The sequence below is a fragment of the Felis catus genome, chromosome D4 (assembly GCF_018350175.1).
Source record: "Felis catus isolate Fca126 chromosome D4, F.catus_Fca126_mat1.0, whole genome shotgun sequence".
Classification (NCBI taxonomy): Eukaryota; Metazoa; Chordata; class Mammalia; order Carnivora; family Felidae; genus Felis; species Felis catus.
The window spans coordinates 66,088,786-66,102,825 of record NC_058380.1 but is presented as its reverse complement, the minus strand read 5'-3'; the positions used below and the strand labels follow the sequence as shown (position 1 = coordinate 66,102,825).

Sequence of the window (14,040 nt, the reverse complement as noted above, 5' to 3'; positions counted from 1 at the left end):
CTTTCTCTCTCTCTCTCTCTGACCCTCCCCTACTTGTGCTGTCTTTCTCTCTCTCAGAAGATGTAAACTTAAAAAAAAGGTGTTTTTTTTTTTAAGGACACTATTGAAAAATACAGTTCCCAGTTTTCCTATTTGCTTGGAGTCACCTGAAGCCCCCACTCAGCACAAAATAAAAACTGAAAATAGTGAAAAGTCATAATAACTTTATAGGCTGCCTCAGTATAATTTCTGTATCATTGTATTTTTCTAATTAACAATTGGTCCTGAGCATGTAAGTATTTTGGAATGAGATATGTTGGTAGATTCATGTTACTAGAGCCTCCTTTATGAGACTCTAATGGGAGCTAGGGCCTCATTTGATTATTTAATCCTCATTCCTATTTAGCTGATCTTTTCATTTTTAAACAGGTTTTAGTAAATATTTACTTAAAAAATCAAGTCAAATACCCCATTCCTATCTCTCTTTCAGAGAATGTCAGTGATAACTTTTTCCCAAATAAGAGAGTATCAGATTCTAATGAGTCAGATGTCATATAGGAGCTGTCATGTGTGTTTTGTCTTCTATTGAACTCGTTATTACTCTCTTTCATTTCATTTTGTGACATTGGTATTTTCATTTTACAGATTAAGACAAAAGCAGCAAAAAGAAGCTTAAAGAAGCTGCTAAAGGCTAACAAAATGATCAGTTTAGAGGTGGTTCATTTTACTTGCTCTCCTGTAATCCTCTGTTATAGTATGCTATAACTTAGTTGTTCTTTCATACATTAATATTTGGATGTTTCAGTATGTCCATTTTTAAATTATGCTTCAGTGAGTAGCTCTGTAAATATCTCCTTGGGCATATACCCATAAGTGGAATTAATGAATCAACTTCACACTTTTTGTAGTATCAATATATACTCCCAGTGGCAGTGAATGTGATTTCTTCTTTTTTTCATATTCTTTTTTAAAAAATTAATAATTATTTTAATTTTTATCATTCTTTTTTCTTTTTTATTTTGTTCATGTTTATTTATTTTTGAGAGAGACAGAGACAGAATGTGAGTGGGCTAGGGGCAGAGAGAGAGGGAAACACAGAATCCGAAGCAGGTTGCAGACTCTGAGCTGTCAGCACAGAGCCCGATGTGGGGCTCGAACTCACGAGCTGTGAGATCATGACCTGAGCCGAAGTCGGATGCTCAACTGACTGAGCCACCCAGGCACCCCTCGTTATTATTTTTTAGGTAGACTCCATGCCTAACGTGGAGCATGAACTCATGATCCTGAGATCAAGGCACATGCTCTACCAACCAAGCCAGCCAGGAGCCCCTTCTTTCTTCATGTTCTTAATTTTTATAGAAGTTTAATATTTGCTTATCTTTTGGCTGAGAAGTGTCTTATTGATTTAATTTATATTTCTCTGATTTCATGTGTGTTGAAGATTTTTTCATAACTTTATAGGTTGTTTCACTTACTTTTTCTTGGAGGTCGCTGTTTATACCCTTTGCCCAATTTTCTGTTTTTTTTTTTTTTTTCTTATTAATGTGATAGCTTTTAAAAAAATATTCTGGTTACTAACCTTTTTTTGGTTGGATTTGTTACTGATACAGTCTTCCATTTGTGCTATTATTTAGACCTTTTAATGATGCACTTTTGCCATATAGAATTAAAAATTCTAATTTTGAATTATTAATCCTTTGTTTTATACCTTTGTGTATTTTTTTAAGTTTATTTATTTTGAGAATGAGAGAGAGAAAGAGAGAGAGAGAGAGAGTGAGCATGAGCCTGAGTGGGGAGGGGCAGAGAGAGAGAGAGAGAGAGAGAGAGAGAGAGAGAATCCTAAGCAGGCTCCATGCTGTCAGCACAGATCCCCATGTGGGGCTTGAACTCATGAACTGTGAGATCATGACCTGAGCTGAAACTAAGAGTCGATGCTTATTTTGGTAACAGATATTTATTTTGGTAACAGAATGAGGTGGAGGTTTAATTATTTTTTCAATATTAATAGTCCATTACCAAAGCATAATTTAAAATACTTCATCCATTCCTTACTTACTTGTAATACCAACTGATATCAAGTATCATTTATTGGATATAAATTTTTGTATATGCCCAGGCTATTTCTGAATTCTGTACTCTATTTCATTAATATATTTATCTTTGTCTGAACCAGAATTATGTTATCTGAATTGCGCTAGCTTTATCATCCATCTTGACATTTGGTACAGTAAATATGAGATTTCTTATTTTAACATTGTCTTGGCTACTCTTGGTCTTTACTATTCAATTTGAATTTTGGGTTAACCTTCAGAAATTTTTAAACAATTCCAATTTCATTTTGATTGACATTTACACTAAGTTTTTAGAGAAATTTGGGATGAATTAACATATTATTCTTGAATTTCCTAACATGAACAAAATATAGCTCCCCAATTTGTGGGAAATGTTCTATGTGCTTTAGTCAAGATTTATATTTTTCTTCCAAAATTACTTATCCAGCTTTTATAGATTTATCTGTGGGCACTTTATACTTTTGTTGGTGTTGTGAGATGCTTTTAAAGTGCATTTTCTAAACAGGAGCACCTGTGTGGCTCAGTACAGTAAGCATCTGACTCTTGATTTCATCTCAGGTCTTGATCTCACGGTTCATGAATTCAAGCCTTACATCTGACTCTGTGCTGGTAGTGTGGAGCCTGCTTGGGATTTTGTCTCCCTCTCTTTTTGCCCCTCCCCCGGTCTCTCTCTCTCTCCAAATATATACAAATAAAACTTAAAAAAAAATAAAGTGCGTTTTCTAAACAGCTGTAACTGCTATAAAAAACTTGAATTTTGTAAATTAATTGTGTGTTTAGTAGCCTTGTATAGCCTCAGTTTAAGTTTAAGGCTTTTTTATAGTTTTTTCTCATTTCCTATGTAAACCTTATTTTCGGACAGTTTTGCATTAAAGCTAATCAAGATCCTGAGGACTCAGGAGAAACTTTTGTCCCTCTCTTAAATACCTAGAAGAATCTAAATTGGGAGTCTTTCTCAAAATAAGAATTATTGCTGGAGATTAATTTTATATGAGTGACTCGTGTATGGTAGGGCAAACATCTAATTACCAAACATCTGCCTTTTTTTTTTTTTGTAAAAAGTAACTACTTTATTGTCATTATTATGGAGAAACATTCAATGATGCATGGCTGTTATTATCACTATATTATTATTTTTTTATTTATTTTTTAAATTTAGTTTTTTAATTTACATCCAAGTTAGCATATAGTGAAACAATGATTTCAGGAGTAGATTCCTTAATGCCCCTTACCCATTTAGCCCATCCCCCCTCCCACAACCCCTTCAGTAACCCTCTGTTTGTTCTCCATATTTAAGAGTCTCTTATGTTTTGTCCCTCTCCCTGTTTTTATATTATTTTTGCTTCCCTTCCCTTATGTTCATCTGTTTTGCATCTTAAAGTCCTCATATAAGTGAAGTTATATGATATTTGTCTTTCTCTGACTAATTTTTCTTAGCATAGTACCCTCTAGTTCCATCCATGTAGTTACAAGTGCCAAGATTTCATTTTTTTTGATTGCCGAGTAATACTCCATTGTATATGTACATATACCATATCTTCTTTATCCATTCATCCATCGATGGACATTTGGGCTCTTTCCATACTTTGGAAAGTTGTTGATCGTGATGCTATAAACAATGGGGTGCATGGGCCCCTTTGAAACAGCATACTTGTATCCCTTGGATAAATACTTAGTAGTGCAATTGCTGGGTCGTAGGGTAGTTCTATTTTTAATTTTTTGAGGAACCTCCATAGTGTTTTCCAGAGTGGCTGCACCAGCTTGCATTCCCACCAGCAGTGCAAAAGAGATCCTCTTTCTCCACATCCTCGCCAAGATCTGTTGTTGCCTGAGTTGTTAATGTTAGCCATTCTGACAGGTGTAAGGTGGTATCTCAGTGTGGTTTTGATTTGTGTTTCCCTGATGATGAGTGATGTTGAGCATTTTTTCATGTGTCGGTTGGCCATCTGGATGTCTTCTTTGGAGAAGTGGCTATTCATGTCTTTTGCCCATTTCTTCACTGGATTGTTTTTTGGGTGTTGAGTTTGATAAGTTCTTCATAGATTTTGGATACTAACCTTTTATCTGATATGTTGTTTGCAAATATCTTCTCCCATTCCATTGGTTGCCTTTTAGTTTTGCTTATTGTTTCCTTCTCTGTGCAGAAGATTTTTATTTTGATGAGGTCCCAATAGTTCATTTTTGCTTTTGTTTCCCTTGCCTCCTGAGACGTGTTGAGTAAGAAATTGTTGTGGCCAAGGTCAAAGAGGTTTTTGCCTGCCTTCTTCTTGAGGATTTTGATGGCTTCCTGTCTTACATTTAGGTCTTTCATCCATTTTGAGTTCATTTTTGTGTATGGTGTAAGAAAGTGGTCCAGGTTCATTCTTCTGCATGTTGTTGTCCAATTTTCCCAGCACCATTTGCTGAAGAGACTGTCTATTCCATTGGATATTCTGTCCTGCTTTTTCAAAGGTTAGTTGGCCATACATTTGTGGGTCCATTTCTGGGTTCTCTATTCTGTTGCATTGATCTGAGTGTCTGTTTTTGTGCCAGTACCATACTGTCTTGATGATTACAGCTTTGTAGTATAGCTTGAAGTCCGAGATTGTGATGCCTCCTGCTTTGGTTTTCTTTTTCAAGATTGCTTTGGCTATTCACGGTCTTTTCTGGTTCCATACAAATTTTAGGATTATTTGTTCTAGCTCTGTGAAGAATGCTGGTGTTTTTTTGATAGGGGTTGCATTGAATATGTAGATGGCTTTGGGTAGTATCGACATTTTAACAATATTTGTTCTTCCTATCCAGGAGCATGGAATCTTTTTCCATTTTCTTGTGTCTTCTTCAATTTCTTTCATAAGCTTTCTACAGTTTTCAATGTATAGATTTTTCACCTCTTTGGTTCGGTTTATTCCTAGGTATTTTATGGGTTTTGGCACAATTGTAAATGGGATCGATTCCTTGATTTCTCTTTCTGTTGCTTCATTATTAGTGTATAGGAATGCAACTGATTTCTGTGCATTGATTTTATATCCTGCAACTTTGCTGAATTCATAGATCAGTTCTAGCAGTTTTTTGGTGGAATCTTTTAGGTTTTCCGTATAGAGTATCATGTCATCTGTGAAGAGTGAAAGTTTGACCTCCTCTGGGCCGATTTGGATGCCTTCTACTTCTTTGTGTTGTCTGATTGCTGAGGCTAAGACTTCCAATACTATGTTGAATAATAGTGGCGAGAGTGGACATCCCTGTCTTGTTCCTGACCTTAGGGGGAACAAGAGAGTTTTGTTCAAGAGAGTTTTTATCAAGAAAGGATGCTGTATTTTGTCAAATGCTTTCTCTGCATCTATTGAGAGGATCATGTGGTTCTTGTTCTTTCTTTTATTGATGTGATGAATCACATTGATTGTTTTGAGGATATTGAACCAGTCCTGCATCCCAGGTTTAAATCCCACTTGGTTGTGGTGAATAATTTTTTTAATGTATTGTTGGGTCTGGTTGGCTAATATCTTATTGAGGATTTTTGCATCCAAACATCTGCCCTTCTTACTGCTCTGTAAATTTCCCTCTTCCCTTTGAAGCTCCAGGCCCCTATCCCATTCCCTAGGATGGTGTATATACCTAATTTTATTTTTCTGTCTTTGAACCTTTCATATGTGGAGCTCCTATAGGTATGAAATTAAATTTGATTTTCTTATGTTAATCTGTCTAATGTCAGTTTAATTCTCAGACCAGCTGGAAGAATATTAGGGTTGAGGAAAAATTTTCCTCCCACACTTCTCTCCTTTTCCCCCCTAATTTCCTCTCTTCCTATTTTCTCTTTCCTTTCTTCTTTTTATTTTTCTCTTTCCTTTCCTTCTTTTTTTTCTCTCTCTTCTTTTTCCTCTTTCTACTTCTCCTTACCCCCTTCTTCTCCCTTCTCTTCTTCCTCTTCTCTTTCTCTCTCTCTGTATTTGCTGTGTAGGATTTTTGTGCAGTGTTGAGTTTGTTTGGAACTTTAAAGGAAAAAGGGAACTGTTAGTTACAAGTCTTTGATAAATACTGTTTATCAAGTGAAAGAAGTTTTCTTCTGTTTCTAGTTTGATAAAGTTAAATATGAATGGGGGTGCCTGGGTGGCTTAGTTGGTTAAGCAACTCAGGTCATGATCTCACAGATTGTGGGTTTGAGCACTGCATTAGACTCTGTTGACAGCTTAGAGCCTGGAGCCTGCTTCAGATAATGTGTCTCCCTCTCTCTACTCCCCCACTGGGTCTCTGTCTCTCAAAAATGAATAAATGTTAAGAAAAATTATAAATGCCTGTTGAATTTGATCACAAGCTTTTCTCGCATTTAATAAAATAATTATTTTATCCTTTAATTGATATTGTGGTGAATTACATTAAAATATCTTTGAGTGTTAAAACATCCTTGCATCTCTGAGATAATCCCTACCTGGGTGTTTAGTATTATTATTTTGTAGTTTATCATATTCTGTTTGCTAGTATTTTATTGATAATTTTTCTATTTACATGTATTAAGTGAGATTGGTTCATAATTTTTTTCTGTCTTATACTGTCCTTGTTCATCTTTGGTTTCAGTGTTTTATCAAGCTTATAAAAAGAACTGGAGGACCTTGCAACCCCTTTTTTATATTTTACAAAACAATTTGTGTATGGTAGGGGTTACCTGTTCTTAGAAAATGTATTAGAAGTATCCAGCAAAATTGGGCTTGGTAAAATCTGTTACTACTGATTCAGTCTTCACCTATCTTTAGATTTTTCCATTTCCTCTTTTTATAACTCTTTGAATTGGATTCCTAGTGTATTAATTTTTCAATCTTTCTTATTTTCCAATTTATTTAAGACTGTAAATCCCTTCATCTCACCAATTTTGGTAATCATATTATCATAAAGTTAGAAATATATTGAAATTTCAATCATGACTTTTTTTGATCTATCAATTATTTAAAAGTATGTTTCAAATTTTCCACTTTTAAAAGACATTTTTGGGGTTTCTCTTTTTGATAATTGATTTATTTAATTTTATTTATTTAATATCATCTTTTCTCCTTTCATCTCATTTCCAGTTAGTTAACATACAGTGTTATATTACTTTCATGTGTACAATACAATGAGTCAACAATTCCATACAATACCATACATACATCACGACCAATGCAGTCCTTAATCCCCATCACCTATTTCATCCATCTCTCACCCACCTCCCCTCTGACAACCATCAGTTTGTCTTTATAGTTAAGAGTCTGTTTCTTGGTTTGTCTCTCTCTCTCTCTCTCTCTCTCACTTTTTAAAAATTTTGCTTATTTGTTTTAAGTTCCACATATGAGTGAGATCATATGGTGTTTGTATTTCTCTGACAGACTTATTTTGCTTAGCATTATACTGTCTAGCTTTATCCATGTCAATCATTGTAAATGGCAAGATTTCATTCTTTTTTATGGCTCAATAATATTCTGTTATATATGTGTATATATGTAAGTATGTGTATATGTATATATGTAGTATGTGTATATATATCATATATGTATATAATATGTACCTATAATTCTATGATAAACATAGTGTATATGTATCCCTTTGAATTAGTGTTTTTATATTTGGAGGGTTATATACCCAGTAGTGTGATTACTGGATTATAGGGTAGTTTAATTTTTAATTCTTTGAGGAACCTCTGTACTGTTTTCCAGAGTGACTACACCAGTTTGCATTCCCACCAACAGTGCACAATGGTTCCTTTCTCTCTACATCCTTGTCAACACTTGTTGTTTCTTGTGTTTTTGATTTTAGCCATTCTGACCAGTATGAGGTGATACCTCATTGTGATTTTTATTTGCATTTCTCTGATGATGAGTGATGTTGAGTATCTTTTCATTTGTCTGTTGGCCATCTGGATGTCTTCTTTGGAGAAATATCTATTTATGTCTTCTACCCATTTTTAAATTGGATAACTTGTTTTTTGGATGTTGAGTTATATAGGTTCTTTATATATTTTGGATACTAACCCTTTATTGGATATGTCATTTGCAAGTATCTTCTCCCATTCAGTAGGTTGTCTTTTCATTTTGTTGATGGTTTTCTTCACTGTGCAGAAGCTTTTCATTTTGATGTAGTCCCAATATTTATTGTTGCTTTTGTTTCCCTTATCTCAGGATATCTATCTAGAAAGATATTGTTACAGCCAGTGTCAAAGAAATTACTGCCTAAGCTCTCTTCTAGAATTTTTTTGGTTTCCCATCTCACATACAGATCTTTAATGTATTTTGAGTTTATTTTTGTGTATGGTGTAAAAAAAGTGGTCCAGTTTAAGTGTTTTGCATGTAGCTGTTTCCAGTTTCCCAATGCCATTTTTTGAAGAAACTGTCTTTTTCCCACTGCATATTAATTGTCTGGTTTTTGTTGAGACTTGGATCTTTTTCATTCTTTTTTTTTTTTAACGTTTATTTATTTTTGAGACAGAGCATGAACAGGGGACGGTCAGAGAGAGAGTGAGACACAGAATTGGAAATAGGCTCCAGGCTCTGAGCTGTCAGCACAGAGCCTGACGCAGGGCTCGATCATGGACCGTGAGATCATGACCTGAGCCGAAGTCTGCGGCTTAACCCACTGAGCCACCCAGGCGCCCCGACTTGCATCTTTTTCTAATCATCAAGAGCTCTATAAGCATTTTATTATATTTTATTATATATTCTCTACTGTTTGAATGCAGAGTGATAGACATACATGTTTGATTGCCATAATTTTTTAAAGTGTTTGTTTAACTTAACATAATCTCTACTTAGTAGCTTTACAATCCTCCTGAATAATACTGAGGACCTTAAACTATTGATCTCTTATTTCTTTTTTTTTTTTAATTTTAATGTTTATTTTTGAGAGAGAGAGAGAGAGAGAGAGAGAGAGAGAGAGAGAGCGCGCATGAGCAGGGGAGGGACAGGCAGAGAGAGGACACAGAGTCCGCAGCAGGCTCCAGGCTCTGAGCAGTCAGCACAGAGCCCAATGCTGGGCCCAAACTCACAAACCGCGAGATCATGACCTGAGCTGAAGTTGGATGCTCAGCCGACGGAGCCACCCAGTTGCCCTCTTGTTTCTAATTCTTCTGTTATCTTCCATATTTTTTATGTTTAAGATTTCACTTTTGCCTTGTTTTTAAGACCCCCAGTTGCAAGTGCTGTCTCTTGCTCTCTTTCCTTCTCTCTTACTATCTTTTATAGTGACAGTTTATTCGCTCACATATTTATCAATGTATTTATTTGCTGTTTTTTCATTCCATTCTTTTCATCTAGGAAAATTTCTTTCTTATCTGAAAGGGAAAGGGGAAAAATCTCTTAGTTTTTTCTAAAACTGTATTTTTGCCTCTTGAAAGTTAGTTTAATTTAGTACACAATTCTATATTTTCAGTTACTTTGTTTGAACAATTTGAAGATTTATTTCATTGACTTTGGGCCTCTATTCTCACTGATGTCATTTTTAGTCTAGTCTTTGAAGCATTTGAGAAAAGTAAATGTTTTGTGATGTTAAGATATAACAAGATCATTATTAAGAACAGACTGTTTCATTTTAGAATAACTTTAATACGTATTCTTTGTGGAAAGCATCATGACATTCTTATACCAATTTTATAGTTCCTTTCAGGCACTCATTTTACCATTATATTATGCTTAATTGTAAACCTGCTTATACCTTTATTATATATTAATTTTAAAAGTGATTTCCTTTCTAGTAAATGTCACACATTTTTAAAATACTAAATTCAAGGGGCGCCTGGGTGGCGCAGTCGGTTAAGCGTCCGACTTCAGCCAGGTCACGATCTCGCGGTCCGTGAGTTCGAGCCCCGCGTCGGGCTCTGGGCTGATGGCTCAGAGCCTGGAGCCTGTTTCCGAGTCTGTGTCTCCCTCTCTCTCTGCTCCTCCCCCATTCATGCTCTGTCTCTCTCTGTCCCAAAAATAAATAAACGTTGAAAAAAAAAATTAAAAAAAAAATACTAAATTCAAAACCACTTTTTATAAGTATTAGATTTTGAATTTTAAGTGCATCTGCTGAGTAATATTGTAAAAATCTAAACTATTACACAAAGGAACAAAAGAACAGAGAGGAAGATATCTTGTGCAGCATCTATACAGAGAACCTTATTCTGGGAATATAATTTTCCTTTTTATACTGGAAAAAGAAGCACATTTTGGTTTTCCTAATTTGACATCTTAGAGAAGAAACTTATGGCAAATGATAATGTCATACCTACTGAAACATAATGTGTTTTATACACTCTATACATCACAGTTATTCTTAGGACTTCTAATGATTTCACCATTATAGTAAGACAAGTAGTTTTAAAATGTAAAATTTCCTAAGCTAGTTTAAACCTAAGAAATAAGTACTCCCTTAAAATCTATTTTGCCTTGTGCCTTTATATAATTATTTTGGTATTTGTCTCTTTTTCACTGGACGTTTTCAATTTTTTTGGCTTATGTCTCTGAATTTTAATCTGCTGTATGAAAACTTAAGGGCATTAAACCCAAAGATAACTAATTCACAAGCACTTGTTTCTTTATGAAGACATACTTTCATACTGAACCAAGATCAGTATGATACATAGTGCTTATAATTGTTCTGACTGATTTGCTTCAATAGTTTCTTTCATTTGTTTGGTCATTGACTTGTGCACTTACACTATCTTTCAAAATGCTATGAAATTTAAACATTTGTTGAGAAGCATAACATTTATTTTCAGTAGTCCTTGTACCACTAATACCAATAGCATTTATTACATCGAGTAATGTCTCATTTTCCATTATTAAATAATGTTATGCATTACAACATACACATTAACATTTATATTCAGTAGTTACCAGAATCATTATTATAATACAACCACTATTAATGTATGTTATCTTTAACATATAGTGCCTCACATTTATAATCATTGTTTGTCTCACATGTGGTATGAATATGAACAGTGTAGAAAAGAAATAGTCATTGTTTGAATGAACTTCAACTTCTTAATTAAAAAAAAATGCCCTGGGAAATGTGAGTGATTATGTAACTTGATCACTTTAAGAATAGCAATGTTATAAGATATATAGGTGATTATCATGTGAATATATAGGAATGGCATTTAAAACTTTATGGTCTTAATCATATTGAAAAGGTGGAATTGCAGAATAAATGGTGTAGAAAGAACTAAATTTCTTTTGCTAAGGTCTATGTAATCTGACATTCCTGGGGAATTAGTAGTCCCCTAAGAAATAGCCAAAAACACATGAAGGAATATGGCAATACCACATCATGCCCAAAATGTTTGCTGTTTGCTGTTTGCTGTTTGCTTTTTCCTAATTACCTTAGAGGTTGATTCTGGTAAATCTTCTGATATATATTTTTTCTTTCCTTTCTTTTTCTTTCTCCTTACATCCATCCCCCAGGAATAGCAACTGAAATCCTGACAAGACTTCAGTATAGGAAATTAAATTTCACAGAGACCATTAAAATTTATTTTTAATTTCTCTCTTGGAATAGTTGTAAGTAACCTGTTAAAAAGTTTTGCCTTTTTAAAGTAGTGGAAATTTTCCCTAAATTAATTTTAAGGGAATTTATAATGACAGTATTTTTTTTATCCAGTTTCTACCCTTCCCTCATTCATTGATACATTTACTCAACAGCTATATTCTGACAGACTTTGTATAATTTTTTCGAACATTGAATTATGAAAAATTTCAAACAAAGCAAAACTGAAATAATTTTACTTTGAACATCATACATTTACTAACTAGATTTTACCACCAACATTTCATTAGATTTGCTTATATCTATGTGTCTATTTATCTGTCTATTCCTCCATTAAATCCATTTCATTTTTGGGTGTATTTCAAAATAAACTGAAGACACCTACCCTTTTCTCTAAATACTTCAGCACGTGTATCATTAGCTAGAGTTTACAACTATATTTGTTCACAGTTCTCTCTTAATTTAAAATTTACATACATTAAAATCACAAATCTTAACATAATATTCATAGTTTTAACAAATGCACGCCTATGTCACTCAAATTCCTATCAAGGCATAGGAAAAGTTCCCTCATGCCCTGACCCAGTAGATACTTGCTTTAATCCCCTGACCACACAGACGGCCACTGTTCTGATTTTAAAAATACCACTGATTAATTTTTATCTGTTTTAGAACTTCAGTATGTACTTTTCTAAAAATAACACTCAGGCTGCTGTGCAGAGAATAGATTGTAGGAGAACAAAAGTAGAACAGGGATGTGATTTGGAAAGCCATAGTATCTTAGGTGAGATGATGGTAGTTTGAACTAGAGTGCTAACAATAGATTTGGTCAGATTCAGAGTAAATTTTATAGAGTTGGTAGGATTTGGTGGTGAATTGTATGTGGGTGTATGGCATTGCTTGTGCCTGAGATGGAGAAGATGAAGAGAAATAGTTTGGGGATCGGGAAAGTCAAGGTTTCTGTTTTGGAAAGAAATTCCTATTGTATTATATCTCAGGACATATACAGGAGTCACTGTTCTATAAATCAGTATCCTTTAATTTTTGTCATTGTCAAGCTATAAGCTCAATAAACTAAGTAAGAGATTATATGTATGTATAACAGTTACATAGACTTTGCTTGATGTGTTACAGTCAAACTTCTGATGCCTAAAATGAACAAAACCATACATGACAGAGGGAATATTATTTTAACCAGGATTATTGCTAGCTGTCTGTATGTATCACATGTAACAGTCATACTGCCTGTATTGTATGAAAAGAAAATTGTTTTAAAAACTAATAGACTTTATGCAAAAAGCAAATTCCAAAGTACTTAATCTATTGATTAAAGACCACTCTGTTAATATTTGTAGGATTATTAAGACAAATAATTCACAGGTTCTGCTTTTAATCACCTTTCAATTTTTTTTTTCAACGTTTATTTATTTTTGGGACAGAGAGAGACAGAGCATGAACGGGGGAGGGGCAGAGAGAGAGGGAGACACAGAATCGGAAACAGGCTCCAGGCTCTGAGCCATCAGCCCAGAGCCTGACGCGGGGCTCGAACTCACGGACCGCGAGATCGTGACCTGGCTGAAGTCGGACGCTTAACCGACTGCGCCACCCAGGCGCCCCACTCACCTTTCAATAAAACAACCAGTATATTGTGTACATAATCAGAGGGAATACATCTCCGCATGATAAATACCCCAAAGTTTAAGTAGATTGCTATAGGAATTTAACTTGGTGGAAGAAGAAGTGGAGTCTTGTTAGCATGATAATAAAAGGCTTTCAGTCAGAGGAGACTTTTTTGTCTTTGAATTTTTATAGATAGGTTAAAATGAGGGCAATTTTAGATGGAGAGAATGGCATCAGCAAAGATGCAGAGGCAGCAGTCATGAGGATTAGCTAGGCAATGGCAAATCAGCTTGTTCACTTTCATCATAAGATGGTGATCACACATTCATTCGTTCATGAATCTATAAATGTCAAATAAATGCCTCTTCCTCTAGTCACCAAGGCCCTAAAATAAATATTACTTGTATCTTGCCCTCAGGGAACCCAAAGTCTATTAGAAGAGACAGACATGTATGGGAAAGGCTAAGGGGAGTGTGTCTCTTACTCACTGCATGGTATTAGCCAAGCACTGAATAAGGCTTTTTTTTTTTTCTTATTCAATACTCATAAAACCTTCCACTATTTAGGGACTGAAGTCTACATTTTATGTCAGGACAAGTGGAGACTCTGATACAATTTGTAATCTTAGTAAATTGGAGAATTGGGAGTTTGTAGTAGCCCTGGATTTGTTTTGTTTTGTTTTGTTTTATTTTTTAACTGTGTCACATCAAATAAATAAAATACACTGTAACAAGAAGTTTAATAGATGTGCATTTAAAAATGGAAGAGGAAGGGGAAGAAACAGTTTCTTCCTGGAGAAGCTGATGAAGTGGAGAAAAAGTGATGTTTGTGAAATGTGATGAAAATAAGAGGTGACATAAGTAGTACAAAAATTCTTGAGAATTTTAACAATGGTTTCCAC

General features: G+C 34.5%; 1 protein-coding gene across 7 annotated transcripts in view; it reads left to right on the top strand.

The window, feature by feature from the left end:
• The window catches only part of LOC101080836 (olfactory receptor 13C9), a 238,118-nt gene that overhangs the window by 50,701 nt on the left and 173,377 nt on the right, over nucleotides 1–14,040 (top strand). The window lies entirely within an intron of this gene.